The sequence below is a fragment of the Triticum aestivum genome, chromosome 4B, assembly GCF_018294505.1.
Source record: "Triticum aestivum cultivar Chinese Spring chromosome 4B, IWGSC CS RefSeq v2.1, whole genome shotgun sequence".
Taxonomy (NCBI): Eukaryota; Viridiplantae; Streptophyta; class Magnoliopsida; order Poales; family Poaceae; genus Triticum; species Triticum aestivum.
In genome coordinates, this window is record NC_057804.1 from 3,312,596 (window position 1) to 3,331,667 (window position 19,072).

Below are 19,072 nucleotides of genomic sequence, written 5' to 3' on the forward strand. Positions count from 1 at the left end.
AAGATGGGGTGGCGAGGGGCCGGCGGTGGCGGCGCCGGCGGGGCAGAGGTGGTGAAGAGCGGGGCAAACTGAGTGCCGGAGGGAGCGGAGGTGAAGTTGAGGAGGGTAGGGTTGGTACCAAAGACGAAGGGCGGGGAAGATGCCGCGGAGGTGGCCGAGGAGGTGGCGGCGTCAGACGCCAGCGAGGAGAAGGAGCTCGGGGAGGTGCGGGAGATCGGGGCACCGGAGGAAGACGAGCTAGTCTCGGCCATGGGGATGGGCTGGTTGCTGATACCAAGTTGGAGAGATCAACAGCTATAAGAGGCAGGTGCTCCTAGAATTGAGGCACGTAGGCCACGAACACTGCCGATCCTACAAAGTAGGGTGGACGCAGCCACCAAACAATAACAGACTACAACATGTACATGTACGGTTTAACACTTGAGGTCATTGAGCTTCACGCACATCTTGTCCATGTCTCCCGAGACGCCAATCATCATCCCCAGCTCCTCTTCCGCCACTTGCTTGATCAGGTCGCGGAGGTAGGATGCGAAGGCGTCCAGCACCATCGCCATGATTGATTTCTCCTCCTTGTGCTGTATTGATGTTTGGTTGGGTCACAAACGGTGGTGTGGCTGGGAAGGAAGGCGTAAAGCTCCAATGGAGAATTTCTCCATTTTTATAGTTGGAGGGTCGACTGATGCTAATGTCCAGGGTGGAACCTAGCTTGGGAAGTTGAAGCTGCAAAACACGGTGTTCCAATTTAATAGTGGGTGGATTGATGCTAATCACTGAGCTGGTGGATATTTAGCTCTGATACTTGAAGTTGCAAAGCTAGCGACGCTACTTTTTTTTATAGTGGATGGAGTGATGTGTGATGATGGTTTAATTGATACTTAGCTTATGTAGTTGAAGCCCTAAAGCAGCGATGCTCCATTGTTTATAGCGGATGGACCGATGAGTGATAACGCACTCATATTGGCCAATGCTTCTGTAGTTGAGTGATACTTAGCGTGGGCACTCGCACGAGCCAACCGATGATGCCTTCCTTTTCTTGTGTCGCCGGCTCCTTTTCCTTTTTGACTGGAATGAAGTGAAGTAGAGCGCAGCGTGTGTAGTTGCAGTTTCAGAAACTATAACTGCATTTGTTGCTCTCGTTCCACGCAATAATCCAGACAGCAAACTGGGACACGGCGAATTTCATCTTCTTTAAAGATCATCGTGTCATGTGATCTTTACCACCTGAAAACCCCAAGGACACGGGGCTGGCAGGCGTATGATGACCGGCGACAGGTTGTCCGTTCGGTGATCTTCCGAGGTGCATGCCAACTAGCTTAGTTCTTCTTCTTAGTTTGTTCACTAGAATAGGAGCTGTGTTGTGTTGTCGCAAACTCGCATGTGGATGGCCATCTCCCATGATAGTGTAGTGCTGATCTGCAGCGAATAGTACTGTTGTTTCCTTTTTATTTTTCTTTGATCTTTCGATCCACCTCATGTTGTTCTTCCGTTGCTTCTTGCTAAATCTGAATCAAGACAGTAATTTGTTGGATATTTCAAAACACACACACACACACACACACACAAAACTCCGAGGACACGCTGCCCCTACTCTTCTTCAGCTGCAGGGGATTGCATGACTTCTTATTCGATAAATGACGATTTTATTATCACAAAATGGGGCACTGCATCTCTAGTGATAAAGGACGATTTTATTATCACAATTTAATAGTGTGTGCTAATCACCCAGAGACTTAGCTTGGGTCCTTGAAGCTCCAAAGATAGCGGTGCTCCATTTGTTTTTATAGTGGATGGAGTGATGCATGTGTGACGATGGGTTGATTGATACGGGCCAATAGCTCCTGTGCGACACATTTGAGGTGAATAGGCTTGTGTGCGACGTTGTTCGAGCGAATGGCTGTGGTGCGACACATTTGAGCAGGTAAATAGCCCACGCACGACATGGGGTGTTAAATGTGGTTAAATTGGTCGTCAATGAAGCCCGTTTATGTTAGGACATGTGGGTCCAACTTAATTGCTCCTCAAAACAGCTGACCATGCCCTGCCGCCCGACCGTGCCGGGCCCGCCACTCTGCCCCTCCCCCCCTTCTTCTCCGGTGGCGGCGGATCTTGCGTTCTCGGTGGCGGCGGAGGAGCACTCGTTCTCAACGGCGGCGGAGCCTTCGCCCTGAAAAAATGGTGAGTGAGAACCCTATTCCCCCTCCCGTTCCTCTCTCGTCCCCGTAGATCTCAGCTCGTTTCCTCTGTTTTCGCTTGTTGAATCTACAGGTTGTGAGGGGAGCCTGTGGGCATACTGAGATGGAGCCGCCAGATTCAACTTCGAATAGGTAATGCGCCTCTCTCCGATACAATTTTGCATGCAATTAGGGCCTAGTCTGCTCTTTCTCACGGGCTCACACTGTCCGCCACTGACAGAGGGGATGTTGCCGCTCGGACCTTCGAATTGACGGTCAATTTCTTTCCATCAAAGGCAAAATTAGTTGATGGCAGCATTCAGAACATTGAGAGAGACACAATTGTTAAATGGGAGGTTGAGTATACAGAGATTGATCCACAAGTTCTACAGAACATGGGAGAGAAGGCAGTGAAGAAATGGGTGGAAAAAATTGGGGAGAATGTTGTTTGGGTTCCAGAGCAAGAAGTATCACTGATGTGGTTCGATGATTGGAAAGGAGAGTATGTGAGAATGGAAGATGGTGAACAGATTGTTGATGAAATCGATCGGCAAAGCGGCTAGACAAGCAAACGAGCTAATTTTTTTGCTGAGCTAGTTGATCTGAATATTTTTTCGAAGGTTGGATATGTGCCATCACAATTGGCTGCGTAGATGGTATATGATGATTGGGCTACACAGAGGCCATTGATTCCCATGTGTACTGAACTTACAGTAATAGCCGAAGAGGGACAGGTGACTGGAACTGAAACTGAAACTGCAGCAACTGTTGATTGGAATGTAGTTGAATTAGATGAGTCTACTGATTTGGTCATGGCACCAATGCCTGACATTGAGATGGCCAAACTTTTTGGCATTCCAGTCGATGACAGAGATAAGCAGGAGAGGGGCGAATCTAGTTTGCCTGCTAATGCTGATGAAGATGTAGATGGACAATTGATGGAACAAGCTGCAGATGAAGTAGATGATGCACATGATGATGAGCTGGTGCATGTGTATGACAAAGAAAACCCTGTCGTTGAAGTAGGCAAGTTGTTCCCAAGCATGAAGGAGTTTAGGATGTGTTTCAAGACTTATGCAGTGAAACATGAGTTTGATGCCAAGACTGTTTGGACTGATAGAAAGAAGTTTTATGCGAGGTGCAGAGGATTTGATGGTAGTGTCAAGCCTTGCAAGTGGTACATATCTGCTAGACTGCAACCTGATGGAAGTACTGTCAGGGTTAACCAAATCCCCAATCAACATACTTGTATTACAAGTTTACAGAGAGTATCAACCATGACATCACAACTTTGGGTTGCAGAAAAGATCACCCCAATTTTAGCCAAAACACCAAACACTACTGCCAAGAAACTCGAAGTAGACTTGGAAAAGATGTACCCCATTAAACTGAAATATACCACAGTGTGGAAGGCAAAACAAAGGACAATGAAAAATTTATATGGTGATTGGGAAAATACATTTAGGATGCTTTACAACTTCAAAGCAGAGGTGGAAAAGAGGTCACCTGGTAGTGTTGTGGAGATAGATACAGAGGTATCATCCAAAGGTGAAGTCAAGTTCTCCAAGTTTTTTATGGCTTTGAAGCCTTGCATAGATGGCTTCAAAGCAGGGTGCCGTCCATATTTGAGCATAGACTCATCATTTTTGACAGGCAAGTGGAATGGTCAGTTGGCAGCATGCAATGCTCTAGATGGACACAACTGGATGTTTCCTATTGCTGTTGGCTTGTTTCAGTCAGAAATAGAGGCTTCATGGACATGGTTCATGATCCAGTTGAAAAGATGCCTAGGGCCAGTGTCACCTTTGGCTATACACACAGATGCATGTAAGGGGCTTGAAAATTCAGTGAAAAATGTTTTCCCACATGCTGAGCAGAGGGAGTGCTTCGGTCATTTGTGGATGAATTTGATCAAAAAATTTAGAGGAGAAGAATTTGGGCGCATGTGGCCAGCAGCAAGATCTTACACTAGACAGACACACAAATATCATCTTGATAAGATAATGGCAGCATGTGATGAGTTTGGTCCATGGCTGAACACCTACCATTCTTTGTTATGGTACAGGTCGGCATTCAACACTGCCATCAAGTGTGACCACATCAACAACAATTTGGCAGAGAGTTTCAACAACAAGGTGAAGGATTTAAAAGATTTGCCTGTGCATGACATGGTTGACCAAATCAGGATCATGCTCATGCGGTTGTGGGAATTGATAAGAAGGATAGGTGATTGTCTGCAAGGTGATAAGCTTCCAGAAGTGGTACAATAGGTGGTCAATAGGAGCAGAAGTCTTTCACATTTGTTTGTTGAAAAATCTTCACCTTGGGGTGCTGAAGTTAGAGATAACAAAACTGGAAGGAGACATGTTGTTAACACTGAATTGCATGATTGCACTTGCCTCGAGTGGCAACACACTGGTAAACCATGTGAGCATGCCATTCTTTTCTTAGCATCCCAACAGAATATAAACATGCACCCATATGTGCATAAATATTATTCGGTAGCAAGATTCAAAGCTGCATATGCTACTCCAATTCCAGCACTTACAGATCAGTCTCAGTGGCCTGAAGTGGACATTGAATTTTCCATGTGTCCTTCCCGGACGAAAAGAAAGGCTGGCAGGCCTAAACGGAGTAGATTCAAGGCATGGTTTGAGAAAGGTGGGAGTAGTAAGAAGGGAAAGAAAGATGAAAAGCCAAAAAGGGCCCAAAAAGGTAACAAAAACACATGCAAGTTGTGCCAGGAACTTGGGCACAGAGTGGGATCTGTCAAATGCCGTTACACTCCTGATAAGCCAAAGTATGTTCTTGTTTATTTGTCTGTGTTTTGATTTGTTGCTTTTTCCAATTACTATATCTATAACATTTTCTGCACAGGAGGAAGCGAGCAAGTCAGCCCCTTGTTGTTGAAGAGTGTTGGCCAACAAAAAAAGCAAGAGTAAATGGCAGTAGAAAGAAGAGAAGTGTGCCTGAGCCTGAGCAGACTGAAGATAATCCTGCTGTAGTCAACATTCAGACTGAACAAACTGATGTGGAGGTGCACACCGAAGAAACTGAACCTGAGCGTGTCGAGGTTCAGACTGAAGAAAATGAACCTGAGCGTGTTGAGGTTCAGACTGAAGAAACCCATGTTGAGGTACTCACCAAAGAAACTGAAATTGGTGTCAACATTGAGACTGAAGACACTGATCACGAGGGTATTGGCGAGGTGTTGAAAAGACCAGTGAAGAAAACCAAGATGATAAGTGAACTTGTGTGTGTAGTAGAACCAAAAACAAGAAGGGCTAAGGCGAAGAAGGGCACACGACGTGGTAGGAAGAAGTAGAACAGAGAACAGTTTCAAAATTTGGGGCATGTAATAATATTTGTAACACTGTGCGTACTGGTAGTCACTATGTATCCCCATATTTCTATTCGAACAGAGAACTTGTTTGTTTAAATTTGGGCTATTGATGTTTTAGTGCTATCTAAAGTACCTCAACTGAAATATGTTTGCTTGCTGATCATTCCGAGCCCTTTTGGTAAGTTGAACTCATAGTCATGAAAAGTGTGTTTCAAATGACCTCCAAAGGTAGGGTAAACGGCCTCATATTTAAGCAAGTTTTTTTGGCCCCTTGTCTAAACCAGCCAAATAATTTTTCTACACATCTATTCTACCTATATAGTGTAAATCTAAAGTCTCACTATTTATTGAATTAATTTTCTATTATTTTCTTTTCTTTTTGAAAAAACAAGGTTTAATAGAAAATTATATATAAAACAAGTTTAAAACATGAAAATGAGAAAAGTAAGTTCAGATCTTTCTTAGTCAATCCAAAATGAAGTTTTGGTGAGGTTTTCACATTTTTCATTTTCAAAACCCCACCTACTCTCGGGTGCCCACTACTCTCTCCCTTGAACTCCATACTACATTGTTTGGGGAATGACAATTTTGTGAAGGATTTTTCGTAAAAATGTATGCAAACCATATTTATATTTTTTTCTCGTTACTATACGATATAATAAGACTATGTGCGCAAGTTTTATATATTTTTTAATTTTTTTGAATTAGTTATGCTCAACCCTAATAAGTAAAAACCTCTCAAAACCCCTCAAAACCCCTCTCAAAACCCCTCAAAACCCCGCACACTACCTGGTCGTCGATCGTTGTGCGTGGACGGTTGAGATCAGGCACTAGGGTTAGCTACAGTGTGCAGCGATCCGCATGAGACGCGCTGATTGGTTGACGCGGTGGGGTTTGGATCAGCCTCTCTCGTTGGGGCATCAGGACCGTTCATTTGAATCCAACGACAAGAGTTGACGCGGTGCATGGACCAAGCCTACGCAGTGCCCTTTCCATCGTTGCATGCGTGCCCGTGCCGGCCGCGGCATGCATGCCCACCCGCAGAACTGCGCCCGTGCGTTGCATGCATGCCTCGACGTAGCCCTGCTCCGCCACCCCTATCGACGCAGTAAGCTGTCGCATGCCTACCATTAGAACCGATGCAGCGTCGCATCAAAGCATGCATCCGACCACAATGCAACAGCCCGATGAAGACAACCAAAAAGCCAACGCTGCACGGCGTGGTGTGCACGTCGTGCATGGCGTGCTCCTCTTTGAGGACGCAATACTGGCATGGGGTATCGATGTGGGTATCGATGCAGTTCAAATGGCGTGCTGCCCGTTACAAGATGGGCAAAAGAAGGTGTCCATTATTGCACGTCTCCCATCGACCGAACCTTGCCCTCTAGCCAGGCCCTAGCAAGATGAGCAAATTAATGGGCTACGGCATGCATGCACGGGCGGCACACGCAGAGAACCCGGGGAAGGCGTGTCCCCTTGACCCACGACGACGCAGACGCGTGCGTGAGCCCGTCCCCCTTGACCCGCGACCGGTCGCACAGAAGCGTCGCAGTCCGTTTCCCACGGCCACGCTCGTGTACACACTTTCATGGGGCGCCACCAAACGCCGACAACCCATTAATTCTAGGGTTTCGACGGGGTGGAACCACGCCGCACTTGGGCTATTTAAGTCGGGCACTATCGTCCTCTCCCTCATCCATCATACCCCATCCTCTGCCTCCTCTGCCCTTCTTCTTCCTTCTTCTCCATCAAACCCGACCGAGCACTCGAGCCACCCCGCCACCATGCAGTACACCGCCCCCACCTACCGTTTCTCCCCAACCGTGCCGAAAAGGCTCTACCCAGCCGAAGTGTATGTAGAGAGAACCCTTAGGGTTTGGGAGATCTCGAGGTGGAGGGGCGCAAGGGAGTTAACGGAGTTCTTCCTTGCGGCTGGCTTCCGCCACCTCCCCCGCGGCTCTCCTCGGATGTACCATGTTGAGGAGGTCAACCACAACGGCGTTGTGGTTGGGTTCCTCGCCGGGTTCACTAACCCTTTCGATGCTTTCCATCTCCTCGGGCGAGCATATTGGGTTGGTTGTGAGTTCATAGCTTTCACCACCTACAATATCTTCATCAGCATCTTCCCCAACAACGGCGTTATGCACACGCTTCCGTACCCCACCAACAACGGGGAGGAGTGAAGGGCGGCGCCCTGAGGAGCGAGGTGGCGTTGTTCCCCCGGAGGAGGGGGCGCCCCGGAGGAGGAGGAGGAGAAGAGCTCGAAGAAGAACCCGCGTTTGGTGCCCCCCGATCTATCTAGCTTATCGTATTAGTTTTTTTAAGTAGTAATCGTTATGCTACTATTATTAAGTTGTATTAGTATTTTAAGTTGTAAGGCTATCATGGAGTTGTAAGGCTATCGTGGAACTATGGGTTGCAATCGTTATGCTACTATATATATTGTGTGTTTTGTGCTATTATTTGAAGATTGCTATGGGTTGTTCTTGCTTATTATTTGTGTATTGCTATGGGTTGCTACGAGCCCGGGTTGCTACACCTCAATCTCACCACACACACCATCTTCAAAATATTGGCCAAACCATGGACATGCAACTAGGAGCCCCATGCAAACCCACGGGCCCGCAAACCCACTATGGACATGCAACTAGGAAATGCAAACTAATTTACTTGATGCAACTCATTTAGTTCATGGAACCGTAGACATGCATAAAAACAATTAACATTTGGTTTTATTGCATCAAAAAATGATCCATCACAAAATTTAGTGCAAGAAAAAGGCCAAAGTAAAAACAAGTAACATTTTATTTGCAGAAGTTAGAGGTGGGCTGGTGCCGCTACGCTGGTGGGCTGGTCTCCTTGAGCCCGGTCTCCTTACGGCCCAACATCTATTCGGCAGCCCAGTTTTGTTTTTTACTAGAAACTGAATTTGGGTGTGTACTCTGTTAACTGAAGAACAAAAACTGGGGAAACAGAGCATGAACACTGAATAATTTGTGTTCCAAATTGCTACTTCAATTCAGATACATTACTTGCGCACAGATCACCTCCTCTACCCTGACAGGCCTAAATGCCAATACTAATGACGGATGAACAACAAATAAAACAAAAACAGAGCAATGATACAACAATAGAACCCCCCTGCCATGATATTTGCTTGCTTCTGCAAATCGATCATCTGCATTAGATGTTTCTTGATCTTCTGGAGTTCCTCGGTCAGTTCGGACTCCGCATGCAGTTCAGCATTGCGCGCATACATCGCCATCGGCACGACTCTGCCCGCCCCTCCGCCCGGGCTCCCCGTATTCTCCACTGCAATCGGCGGCACCCCACCCAAATTGAGCTCCCAGGTTGCGGCCACGCTCGAATCAACGTAGCCCTCAAACTGAATCCTATCAACATATTCATCAATCCACTCGAAATGGTAACATTTCTTCAAGATCCGAAAAGAACAACATGAACCCTAAATCCCAAATTCGAGGAGAAAAAACAAAATATGGAGAAATCAGAGCGAAAGACAGCGAAAGAACGGGCTAAGAACTGAGATCTGACCTTGCCATCCCTTGCTACCATTGTTATTGCTCAAGCATTTCACAAATTCCCGCCCAAGATTGCCATTGGCATCCCTTTTAGTGACCAACCGTTTAAGAGGGTCTGGGCGTGGGCATTCAGGGCACCTTGTTAGCAGCACTAGTCCATATTGTCGCCATTTTGATTGCGTGGCGGAGGAGGTAGACATTTGCGCTAGGTCCCCGGAGAAAAGAAAGATTGGGGAAAGGGGATGAATGGGTGGCGGCGGGCGGACGGGCACGGGCGCTCGTCTCTTCTAGCTGCGAGGAGGTGGGTCCCGCGAGTAGACAAGTGGTGGGTCCCGTGCTTAGGTGGATAAGTGGTGGGTCCAGCCCCCAACAGCTTACGAGGGCATCAGTTCAGTTTAACAGCCATGTCGTGCGTGGGCTATTTACCTGCTCAAATGTGTCGCACCATAGTCATTCGCTCGAACAACGTCGCACACAAGCCAATTCACCTCAAATGTGTCGCACAGGAGCTATTGGCCCTGATTGATACTTAGCTTATGTAGTTGAAGCTCTAAAGCAGCGATGCTCCATTGTTTATAGTGGATGGACTGATGAGTGATAATGCTTTGATACTTAGCGTGGGCTCCTTTATTTCTTGTGTCGTCGGCTCCTTTTCCTTTTTGACTGAAATGAAGTGAAGAAAAGCGCAGCGTGTACAGTTACGGATTAAGATGATTCTCAAAAAGAAAAAAAAAGTTGCAGTTTCAGAACCTGAAACTACATTTGTTGCTTGCCTTCAACACAATAATCCAGAGAGCAAGCTGGGACACGACGACACGCCATGCTACACGGCGAATTTCATTTTCTTTAGAGATCAACATGTCATCAATCTTTACCATATGACAACTCCGGGGGCGCGCTGCCCTACTCTTCTTCCGCTGCAAGGGACTACATGTCTTTTCTTCTTGATAAAGGGCAATTTTATTATCGCAAAATAAGGTACTGCATTTCCAGTGGTAATCTCTTGATATATCTCCTAAGCATGCTCCTGGGTTGGCTGTGCAGTAGGATGAAATTTTAATTGGCAACAGTTTTATCCGCGCAGCCTAACGCTTACATGTAGTGACCTGACATAAAAATTTCCGCTAAGTATTTGTTTCATGTTTTTCGCCTTCTCTCGCTACTACAAACAGCATTGCATCAGTCGTGATGGGCATTTTCAGTGACCCATCGCCGCCAACATCCTTGAGCCGGGCGTCGAGCTTGGAGTGCTCCTCGTGCTCGATCGGAATCTCCCAAACATCGCCACGACGTCCCTCATCGCCGGCCGTTGATCGGGGATGGTGTTGACGCACAGCATGGCGACGCCCATAACCCACAACATCTCCTCCACCTCAGTCTTGGACTGCCCCTGCAGCGCCGGGTCGAGCACTCTGGCGCCACCCTTGTGCTGCCGAACCCAGTCGATCAAATGAAGCCCACCAGGGATCGTCAGGTCGATCGGATGCTTCCCCGTCAGCACCTCTAGAATCACCACCCCATAGCTGTACACGTCGCTCATCTCTGTGATTTTCAGCATGTGCCCATACTCTGCATCCAACATAAAAAAATCATCTAATTGTTCACGAAAGATCAAGATCACATTTGTCACTGTCTCGTCGTGAAGTGTACCGGGGGCGATGTAGCCGCAGGAGCCAGCGATGGTGTAAGAGGAGCGGCTGAAGTCGGCTCCGTTGTGGACGAGCTTGGCGAGGCCGAAATCGGCAATGTAGGCCTCGAAGTCGATGCCGATGAGGATGTTATTGGCCTTGATGTCACGGTGCACGATCGGCGGCGAACATCCGTGGTGCAGGTACGCCAGCCCCTCTGCTGAGTCTAGCACAATCCGGTACCTGACATCCCACTCCAGCTGCACCGCTCCGCCGCCATGGACCTCGCGCTGGTGGAGGACGGCGCCGAGGCTGCTGTTCGCCATGTAGTCCTACATGAGCAGCCGCTCCCCCGTGCTCCTGTTACAGCAACAGCCGAGGAAACGCACGATGTTCCTATGCCGGATGGATCCGAGCGTGCGCACCTCCGCCGTGAACGAGTCCCGGACGACGTCATTGCATGTGGCGGCGGGCCAGAGCTTCTTGACAGCGATGATCTCGCCGGAGACCAGGCTGACGCGGTACACCACGCCGGAGACGCCCTTGCCAATGATGTTTGCATCGACGAGGCCCCGCACCACTTGGTCCACCAACAAGCTCACCTTCTGGAACGGCATGAACTGCCACGGCCACCCAAGCTCTGCGACGCCGGCCTCCGAGTCGCTGCCCACACCGTTGTCGCCTACCTTCCTGCCGACCCCGCGCGCTCTCAGTAGTATAGCTATCATGCCGAGCACAATGGCCACCGTCGCCGTCACAGGCAGCGCAACAGCGAGCCTGAGGCCATGCATGCGGTGTGTAATCGGCCGACCGTCAGCGTCCACGGCGAAGCACACATCGCCGCCTTTGGTGCAGAGCCCCTGGTTTCCAGCGAGGCTAGACACCGGGAGCTGCTGGAAGAGCTTCGTATCCGGGAGCTGCCCGGAGAAGTTGTTGCACGACACGTTGAGGGTGACGAGGTTGTCCATCCTGGCGAGCGGTGCGAGGTTGCCGGCGAACGCGTTGTAGGACAGGTCGAGCACGGACAGCCTGCTCAGCTCCGATATCCTCGCCGGAATGGTGCCCGTGAGGTTGTTGTGGCTGAGGTTGAGGGCGATGCCGAGTCCGGGGAGGCCACAGAGCTTGTGGGGAATGCCGCCGGAGAGGCGGTTATCCCTGAGGTCGAGCAGCTCGAGCGCGTGGCACCGCCCGAGCGCCGCTGGTATACTCCCTGACAGTGCGTTATTTGCGAGGACGAGACGACTCAGCGCCGCTAACCTTCCGAATGATTCTGGCACGACACCCACGAACTGATTGAGCGAGACGTCGAGTTTCTGCAGGCCGTGCACGCCGGCGAGCGATACCAGCAAGGCTCCACTGATCGTGTTGTTGCTGAGATCGAGCATCTGGAGCTGCGAGCAGTTGGCCAGTTGCCAAGCTCGGCGGGCACAGGGCCGGTGAGGCGGTTGCTGGTGAGATCGAGGAAGACGATGTTGTTCATCCCGACCACAGCCGCGGGAATCATCCCGGCGATGTGGTTGCTGCTTAGCCTGAGCCTCACGAGGCTTGCCGCCTTCCCGATCTCCGGCGGCATCATGCCGGATAGTTCGTTCGACATGAGCATCAGCCTGGTGAGATTGCGCAGCAAGAAGAGCGCTGGCGGTATGAAACCAGTGAGGCGGTTGTACGAGAGGTCGAGAAACTGGAGGCTCGCCATTGACGAGAGCGTCGCTGGAATGGCACCCTCGAGGCGGTTCTGCCATGCTGACAGCTCTTGCAGGTTGGACAGACTCGCGCCGAGCTCCGGCGAAACGAGGCCAGAGATTTCGTTGATGTCGAGATACAGCTGCACGAGCGACGTCGCGTTGGCGAGCTGCGGCGGGATGGTACCGGTGAGGTTGTTGCCGATGAGCTCTAGGTCCTGCAGCGCTGGCAGCCGCCCAAGCGCCGCTGGAATCGCGCCGGAGATGGAGTTGATGGAGAGGTCCAGCTTCACGAGCGATGTGAGGTTGCCGAAGCTCTCCGGGATATGGCCCGTGAGCGCGTTCCCCCACAGGAGCAGATTCTGTAGCCGCTGCAGCACGCCTAGCTCCGGCGGGATGGAGCCAGAGAGCACGTTATGGTGGAGGTGGACGCTGATGAGGTTAGAGCACTGCGCGAGCTCCGGCGGGATGGAGCCCGAGAGCATGGTGTTGTCTAAGAACGGCGTCTGGAGACTCTTGAGCTCGCCTAGCTCGGGCGGGATGGAGCCGGAGAGCATGGTGGTGAATAAGGACAGCGTCTGGAGACTCTTGAGCTCGCCTAGCAACGGCGAGAGCGGACCAGAGATCTTGGTCGCGGCGAGGCCAAGCATGACGAGGCTGGAAAGCTTTTTTTTTACGGAACCTCGTCAGAGGGCGGGGAGCTCCCGCATTGCATTAAGAAAAGAATTGGTCCAGTTAATAGGGGAAACCGGACCCAAAAACCATACATGGCACGATTACATAAGGGAACCCGGCGAATACCACAAAGACCGGGCTAGCACTCAAGGGACGTCGTCCGAGCCAGATTCGAGGGTGCCTAAGCCCAAGACCACCGACAACACAACATACCCAACCAAGTCAACCTCTGCAACCTCAAGAACACGCCTGCAACTAGCTGTGTACTTGGGCCTAACCTTCTGAAAATTGAGATCAAACATTGACTTCCACCAAGGCACGGATTGCCTGGACCGCCATTGGCGTAGGCGGTTTCTTATACATCTGTAGATAAGGCTTCATCTTCTCTTGCACCTCCTCCTCGGTGGCTTTCTTAGACGTCATTCCCTTCGGTAGTTCCCCATAAGCCTCCGCCAACCTATATTCAGCGCGTTTGGCAATAGGAATGTTGCAGTTTTTGTTCTTTTTATCCAAACGGTCACTACGCCTTCCGGAACAAGTAGATACCCCTTCAATCTGCAATTGAATCGGTTCTACGAGCAAGGACTGTGGCGCTGTGCAACTAAAACTGCTTAGGAGCTCATCCAATAAGGTGGTTGAAGGCACTCCAGTGTCACCGAGTAGCTCCTCGGACCCGGAAGACATCATATGTGTATTGCCCTCTGAGGCAGTCATCCCTGGAGAGGAGACCAAGGGCGTCACCTCTCCAACCAAGCCAACAGGTAAGGACACCTCCGTCCGCTCCATATCATCGGTCCCTCTGACTTTCTCAGCAACCTTAGCTTGTGCCTCCTCACCTTGAGTCACCATCCTGTGCAAAGCTAGATCCAAAGGAGGAGGAATATCTACAGGTAGAGCCACAGTAGCCAGTACCTCGGATGAGCAACCGGCCACACCCGCATCACTGATATCTTTACCGCAAGCAACAGCAGGAAGCAACGATTCCTCATGGTCACACCAGGGAGGAGGTGGACCCATCGGCGCCAAGGAAGAGATGATGGCCGGCGAAGCAACAACTCTGTCACTAATAACCTCCAGCCGCTCCAAAAGGCCTGAGACCTGAGCCGCCCATCCCTGCAAAGCAAACGCCATGTCGCAGAGAGGTTAAACGACCTCCTCCACACGGGCGGTAACCAGGGCCTGCAGTTCGGCGCGCAGCGTCTCGGTCTGTGATGCAAAAAGGGGTTGCAGCAGCCCCAGATCAGCAGCAAAGGTAGTCTTGCCGGGATCGGACATACCTGACCAAGAGACACCGGAGTTGCTACAAAGGGCCTCCTGAACGAGCCCCGTCGGAGAAGCAACCACGACAGCCCACGAGCGCTGCTGCAACTGTTGTGAAGAAGTTGGGGGGCTCGTGGTTGGGGAGGCCAGGAGCAGATGGCGGCAACATGGAGCGGCGGAGGCGACCTTGACTTGCAGGAAGGTGGCCCGAACAGTCACGCTTGTGATGGCCAGAGTGGCCGCAACCCAGGCAGGTGATAGGGCCTTGGCAATCGGCGACAAAGTGGTCCTCCGCCAAGCAACGGAAGCAGAGTCCGTAAGATCTCCGCTTGAATGCGAGGGAGCGGTCGTCCTTCTTCTTGCGGGGCAGGGCAGATGGCTTCTCCAGCCTCGGGCGATGCCGGCCCCCGACCTGCACCCACCCCTTCTCCGCCGGAGCCTGCGATGCATCAGACACGATTTGTGGCCTGAAGTTCGGGGGGAGTCGATCTGGAGGGGGCGGCAACTTGAGTGGAGGGAGGAGCCCAGGGCATCCCTCGGAGCGCGAGAGAGAAGCCCCATCACCATCACTAGCACCGGCAACCAGCAGTCTTGGATCTGGATCTGCAGGGGAGTTCGGACGGAGGGCAGGAATGGGGGGGTCGGTGGCCAGGGAGGTATCTGGGGGGTGAGGGTGGTGGGTGGAGAGGAGGCCATGGTCACGGGTGGAGCTCAACATTCCCAGTCCCAACTCCCAAGAATGGCTGGAAAAACTTGGAGAAGGAGTCGGGGATCGGGCCGAAGAGGTTGCTGTTGCCGCCCGCACGGAAGGACTCAAGCAGCCGCGACACACCGAGGGACGCCGGGAGCTCTCCGGAGAGGCAGTTGTCAAAGAGGAGCAGTTTTTTCAGGGATGTCCTCAAGTTGCCGAGCGACGCCGGGATGGGGCCCGTGAGAGAGTTGCCGCTGAGGTTGAGCACGGTGAGGAGGCGGCATAGGGCTAGGTCCTCCGGGATGCCGCCGGTGAGGTTGGCTTTGGACACGATGAAGCTAAAGAGACCCGGCAGTGCGGTGCAGAGCCCCGCCGGCAGTGGCACCGCTAGCTGGACGTACTGGAAGGTGATCGACGTGACTGCCGTGCCAGCCGCGTCGCAGCCAACGTGCGACCACCTGCACAGGGAAGCCAACGCCGGCGACCAGTCCGGCGGCCGCGCTGGGGACGTGCCGAGCCATGAGAAGAGAAAGGCAACCTCGGTGTTCGGAGAAGTGGACGAGGCGGCGGCGGCGACCGTGGTGCAAATGAAGAGGACTACGACGAGCAGTAAGGTGGGGAGGAAGACAATGTGATGGTGGTGCATTGGGCTTGTCCTCGTCACCGGCGGTGACGGAGACAATGGCATCAGGGGTGTTGGCACGCACGCACAAAATCTCTCTGGTATGTGGGAAAATATTCTGTAGAGCATAGGCTTTGAGACACTCCCTTATCTAGCCATTCATTTTTGCATCGCGATTCGTGCGAGTACATTTGTCTTTTTTGTTTCTCCCATATAGAACAACATATGAACTTCAAACTTGGCAGCTCAACAAAACATTCTTACTAGAATGTGGGAAAAAACTTTCAGAATTTTTCGTGCAATATAAATACTAAAAATTAGATTTTTTAATACAAAAAATCTAATTTCGTAATTTATGTTTGACAAAAAAATCTAATTTTTTTCTCACGTTCTAGTTAGAACGTTTTGGTGTCTTACAGAGTTTGAAGTTCATATGTTGTTTTATTTTAAAAAAACAAAAAAGAGAAAATCTGATGTACAAAAAGTTAGTTGTCTAATACGAATCTCAAAGCAATGCTGAAGGGTAAGGATAAGGGGGTGTCCAGAAACCTGAGCTCTAAAAATCCGCGTCCATCGTATGTGGCCCTTGAGCACACGCTGGAACGTGATGGGTACATGCATGTTGTACGCGTATATATACTTGTATAAGCAAGCCACTATCATGCAAGGCCAAATAGCCCCACCTCGAAAAGGCACATTTTTTTGCGGGAGTTGTTAGGACATACTTTTGGACCCATATGTCATTTTCCTTCGTCATCTACTATTTAAAAAAAAAATTGGGCCCAAATGTTCTCAACTCTCTTTTAGAAATTGGTTACGGCATCTCTAACGCTAACCTGTCACATGTCACATGTGACTCTCAAATCATTATCACGAATATTTCAAGCTAATTTCCGCATCATGACCGGGACAATTGACCGAATCTCCCCTAATAAGGGCATCTCTAGCCGAGCCCCCAACAGGCCCTCCCCAGGCGATTTTGCCGCACCGGAGCCAAAAAAAGGCCCCAGTCGCGCCCCAGAAGCCCGTTTTTCGCCGGCTCGGGCCAAAACTGGTGCCGGCGGACCCAGGCCGAACCCGGCGCCCTGCAGGGCGCTTGGGGAGCCGGCACAAGCGAAAAAGGCGTGTGGGCCCGCCCTGAAGGCGACCCGAGGGCCTTTTCCCGCCGTTTCTTGACGCTTTTCCCTCGCATCTCTCCCGCTCGCTCGCCTTCCTCCCGCCATTCTCTCCCTTTCTCCCGCCAAACCCCCTCCCCCTCCCGCTGGCCTTCCAGTCGCCGCCATGCCGCCGAAGAAGACTAGCGCCGTGGCCCAGCCGAAGCAGAGGAAGCCGAGGGCGCCGCCATCGAAGCCACCGGGCCTGTCGAACGCCGACGAAGGGGCGCCAGAAGAAGAAGAAGCGGGCGGCTAGGTCAGGCGAACCGCGCATCAAGTGGATGTCCAAGGAGGAGGAATGCCTCGCCGAAGCATGGAAAGTCGTCTGCTTCGACCCGACCACCGGCGCGAACCAGAGTTTGGAGACGTACTGGGACCGCATCAAGGCCGAGTTCGATGAGCGGAAGCTCGTCGACCCCTACTTCAAAGGCGTCTGCATGCAACGCGGCTCCAAGGCGATGGCGAACCATTGGGGGCGTATCCAGTTGGCGTGCAACAAATGGCATGGAATCGTCGAGGAGGTCGCGGCTCGCCCGGAGAGCGGCGCCAGCGTTGAGGATCAGATACGCACGCCGTTCGCCCGCGTATCTTCATCCCCTATGCCCGCCGCCCGCCAACTGTTCGTCCCTCCGCGCAGCTGCTGCGTATGTTCGCCATGTATCCGGGCGACAACCAAGACGCCGACTTCAAGCACCTCCACGTCTACAAGCGCATTGACAAATGCGAGAAGTGGGCGGAAGTCCGACGTGCCCTCGACAAGGCCAAGGAGACATACAATCCGGACGCGACGACTTCGGGCGCGTCAGAGGGGCGGCCGGACGGCCACAAATTGGCAAAGAAGGGGAAAAACGCCGACGCGGCAACCGCGCGAGTGCAAGAGTCCATCGAGCATTGCCTCGCCGACGCCCAAGCCCGGGCCGTCCTACGCGAAGAGAAGACCGAGGCGCGGTGGTCGTCGCTAATGAAGAACAACGCCATCAAGCTCGACCTACTCCGGACGAACGTCGCCGCGAAGAATATAAAGTAAGCAAAAAGGAAGATAAGAGGGAAAATACTTACAGAGTGCGGCTTACTCCGCGTATGGGCAATCTTCCACGCCTCCATGTCTAAGAGCAGCCACTTCATTTTCTCCTCCTGCACCACCAAATAGAGCTTAATCACACATAAGAAAGTGATGATAAATAGAAGAATATTTCATGTATATAGATATACCTGAACTTTCTTGTGGCTAAAGTAGTTCCAGTTTCCATGACCTTGTGTTCTATCGGTCCCTCGGTTAGCCCGATTTTTCATGCTTTTAGCAGTCCACTCTCCATCCTGATCGAGCCACAGATCCACCAATGCCGCCCATCCATTGGCTTTTCCATAACACCAAGCAGGACACACCTACGTAATGAAAGAATAATGGCATGTCAACACGAAACAATGAAATTTACCACAAACTTCGTAATGAAAAGTCTGTTATACTTGCCATTAGGTACACGTCCCTGTCCCAGGTAAGCTTTTGCCTCCGCTCATCTTCATTGGTCATCTTCTTGCCAAGAGCGTCATGATAATATTGCGAGCCTTCTTCTTCGCTTGGCGCAGCAAGATCTCGTCAGCAGTGGACTTGTGGTCCTCAAGATCTCGATAGGATTTCTACAACCATACAGAAAACTAGCATGGAAGAAGCCATGAGATAAACCATTCAATGATAAACTACGAACGAAACTCAAGACTTGTGGTTTTGAAGAGAACTTACCCATAAATTTGTGATCACGACCTTAGCATACATATTATGGTCCGGGTGGGGGGCGCTTCCCAGTGGTCCCAGGTGGTGGCCAAAACCATGCGCTCCGGCTGCCTGACTGGATCCGGACGGAACATCCCCGACTAGTGTTCCTTCGGCAAGATGGTGATTAGGCCGCTTGGAAGACGACACCCTCCAGGAATTATCCAGTTGCTGCAAAAGATATATAGAATGAAAATATGAGCATGTGTACAATCAGAAGAATGAAAATATTAGCACGTGTACAAGCAAAGGAATTAAATTATGATTATGTGGCACTTACTCTTTCCCCATGGGCTCAATGAGCCACTTCTCCTCCTCGGTAGCATAATACTGAAGGAAATATGCCCTAGAGGCAATAATAAAGTTATTATTTATTTCCTTATTTCATGATAAATGTTTATTATTCATGCTAGAATTGTATTAACCGGAAACATAATACATGTGTGAATACATAGACAAACAAAGTGTCACTAGTATGCCTCTACTTGACTAGCTCGTTAATCAAAGATGGTTATGTTTCCTGACCATGAACAATG

At 50.8% G+C, this 19,072-nt stretch overlaps 1 pseudogene; it reads right to left on the reverse strand.

The window, feature by feature from the left end:
* Positions 1 to 413: 413 nt before the first annotated feature.
* On the reverse strand, positions 414 to 15,635 carry LOC123094100 (LRR receptor-like serine/threonine-protein kinase RGI1; annotated as a pseudogene).
* Positions 15,636 to 19,072: the final 3,437 nt, after the last annotated feature.